This window comes from Anneissia japonica, unplaced genomic scaffold, assembly GCF_011630105.1.
Source record: "Anneissia japonica isolate Jap-2015-1 unplaced genomic scaffold, ASM1163010v1 scaffold904_len716149_cov161, whole genome shotgun sequence".
In the NCBI taxonomy this organism is placed as follows: Eukaryota; Metazoa; Echinodermata; class Crinoidea; order Comatulida; family Comatulidae; genus Anneissia; species Anneissia japonica.
Window position 1 is genome coordinate 142,087 of NW_022683714.1, and position 4,007 is coordinate 146,093.

Genomic DNA, 4,007 nt, shown 5'->3' on the forward strand with positions numbered 1-4,007 from the left:
CAATATTTTAGGAAAAAAAAGAATACTTGGTCATTGACAATGAATTATGACATATCGGGGGCATAACAATAAAACTCTTGTTGTTTTAAATACATTTCTGTTGTATTTGCATTCCAAGTTATTGCTATAAATTAGTGTTAATTCTACTGCAACTTATTCTTATGTCCATAAAAATATAATTATGAAGAATGTATGGCATTGTTGTAAGTAAACATGCCAAAAAAAATAATTATGACGATGTGGAATGATAATAGGGCTGATGGTGATGGAGAATGATGATGATCAAAACTGTGATCGATAATGATTTTGATGGTTTTTAATGATGGAAGATTATGTTAATGATAATTGAGAGGACGAAGGACGATAAATGATGACAATGGCAAAAATGTTACAGCAAATGAACGTCTTGTAGGTGTCAATTTATTTACAATACAAACAGACCTACGTAACTATATATGTACATGCTCTAAATGTCTTGTTATAAGGCATAATGAGTGAAGTAGAAGAAAAATATTAAATGGTTCTTTAGGTTATTTTATACAGCCAAAGTATAAGTAACTATGCTAGCCGTTTATATGTTGAAAATTGTTAGCCTTGTTTGAATTTAGTACTGATAAATATTTTGTCTAGTACTTTTTGTCCAGACTAAATGAGATATTATGAATCAAACATTTAAATGGTTGCTTATAAAATTAAATGTTTACAGATATGATGAGGTACAGGTTATGATAATTGTTTTCGGTCATTTTCTTTTATTATATTTAACATAAACATGGCACTTCTGAGTAGTTTTAAACCAGAACCACTTATCTGCGATTACAAACTAAGGCCAGTAAGTAAAATATTTGTACATTCATAGTTTACAAAGTGATGCATGTAAATCCATTTTTGCCTTGGGAGGGCAGTATGCATCCCGGGGTAGGGACGTTAGTCCACTAAGGTCCCAATGACCAGAATACCCCAACCTAATCAAACTATGCATCCCAGGGTAGGGACGTTACTCCACTAAGGTTCTGGTGACCCGCATACCCCAACCTAATCAAACTATGCATCCCGGGTTAGGGACGTTACTCCACTAAGGTACTAGTGACCACCAGCATACCCCACCAAATATTGACCAAAAGGTCTTTTAATGTTGAGGACTTCTCTGATAGTATTTTTCTTAGAAGAAAAAAGATCGAGATGAACAGAAGACGCAAGCGAATCGAGTGAGGTAAAGTTGAATGCAAAAACTGAGTAGTGTGTCCACGGAAGAGAAGAAAACCAGAATAACGGTTGTGGCGAAGGGTCATTGACATAGAACGGGCGGGTGGGAGAAAAAAATGAAGAGGGTGGCCAGGAGATTGAACGATGTCACAGGGGGCTTAAAGCAGAAAGTATTGTTGTCGTTAAATGAAAGGAATAGTTTAAAAATAAGAAAAGATAGTTGGATAAGTTGAGTATGTAGCGTGATCAGAGAGAAGTCGAGCAACGTAAAGTTCAAGACGTTTAATTTGAAAACTATACGACATGGAATAGAAAAAAAATCGCAAGTTGTTCCCGAGAACAACTTGCGATTTTTTTAAGTACATTTCCAAGTCAGGTAGGGGAAATTTACACCTAAAATTATTGCTATAGTTAATAATGATATTTAAAAAGATGATAATGATTTTAATAATAATAATATTATTATTAAAGTCACTCTGACCATAATGTTGTATTTAATTAGATTTTAATTGGGTTTTTTGACTTAAGAACTTATATTAAACTTCATCCACACTTTGCATCACCATATTTAATGTAATTAGTTAAGCATTTTCTTAAGTTTATTTAATTATAGCCTAATCAATAGGCAATTTTTTTTTATATTAAATTTTAAACATGTTTTCTTAATATTGTGGCACTCTTATACTCTAATACTTTATATTATCATGAATTATCACATCAGAATGGTGTAATGCATACTACAGGTGCTGGGGTGGGCGCGATCGTGTGGGGATTTGGTGTTTCGGTGCTGCTTGTGTCGTCATCAGGAATTATTCCCGATGATGGCATGATTGGTGTTGGGATGTTGGGTCCCTGTACGGTGGCGTGCGTTTCGATGCTTGGAATGTGTATTATGCTATCTCATCTGAGATTAATCAGTGGAACTTTCGGTTTTATCATATTATCTTGTAATATTGTTTGCATATACCTTATACCGTACTGTTTTGCCTAATTTTATAATTTTGTGATTTTTGCATAAAAATTAATTTGATTGATTGATTGTTATGTATATGCATGTGTGGAAAATACAAACAAACAAGGGAAAGTAATCGAGTACAAAGTTTGGCGTCACTGTATTTAAATAGAAGATGAAAAATATAATTAAGAGAATCAGATGTAGATCGTTGAAAACGAAAACCAAACTGAAAGTTAGAAAGATTAGACTGCACAACAGTATTAAGTCGATCACATATGACACCTTCAAGGAGTTTGCATAAAGGAGAAGTGACAGACACAGGGCGATACTTATGAAAATTTATTTTATCTGATGAATTATGAGGATGCACAATGGCTTCGTTGCAATCTGCAGGAATACGACAATGGTTAACGGAAAGAATAAACAATTTAGCCATGAAGAGGCACACGAATGAACAACTAGCTTAATAACAAAGTAACGAAGAGAGTCAGGACCTGGAAATTTAGAGTTACTAAGATTTTTAGATGCAGAGAGAACGTCAGATGGGGTGATATTTAGAATGTCATGCAATAGAGATTGAGCACATGAATGCGGGATAGAAAAAGGATAGTCAGAAGATATCAGCAAATATCAAATTAAACTGCGAAGAAATAACGTGAGGCGAATTAATGGGTGTACTGTTGTGGGATTTGAAAGTTCGCGAGGACTTATTGCTTGTTGGTAAAATGCTTTGTATTTTTGACCGCCAGTTACATTGAACGTCTATCGTAAACGGAGCCATCTCAAGCACCAATATACACCTTGTTAGTTATTGAATATCATTCTAACTGAATATTGTGATGGACCACATGATGAATATTAAATAAAAAAGATTGTGAAAATCATATCTATTATCGGTGCTATGACGATTGATTCCAAGAAAGAATGTTTAACTTTACAAGTAATTAATTTCACACCATTTATCCTGTTCACACAATACCTATTTCACTTAAAATGATCGCAATTTTTATATGCATGTAAAAGGAGCAATTATTGTCGGTTACATACTGATTACAGCCCAATTATCTGTTACAAACAATATTTAATGATGATTAAAATCATGGTGTTTTTCTTTATTAAATCAATTCAAAAATAACGATATCGATAAGGTGATTGTAATACGATAGGAATAATGATGACACTAACGATAGCAACAACGGTAACGATAGCCATCTCAAACATCAATATACACCTTATTAGTTATTGAATGGCAACGGTAATTCATAGTTTACTTTTGCTTAATAATAATAATAATACTATTGTTTATTTTTTTTTTTAAGGGACTTGCGTTATAACCGAATAACTGAACTAAACCAATGTGTATTCAGTGGTTTGACTAGTCTTCAAACATTGTAAGTGACAAATCAAAGGTTATGAATAATTGTATTATCATATCAATTATTTTTAGTTAATGTATGATTGTTTATAATTGTGATAAATTGTAATAATAATAATAATACTAATAATAATGATAATAATAATAATAATAATAATAATAATATTATTATTATTATTATTATTATTAATAATAATGATAATAATAATAATAACAATAATAATAATAATAATAATAACAATAATAATATCTTTTTATACATGATACATAAACATATATAAGAATATACCTAATCACACACATTAATGAATATCACTCACACACATACTGATAGAGTGTAGGACAAATAGTAGTGGTCAATGCATAGCCATTCGACCGTAACAGGCGTTTATTATATACGTTGCTTTGTAACATACGATGTTAGTCCACTGATGAAGCCCTAACCTACGAAACGTTTGGAATAAACCTGAA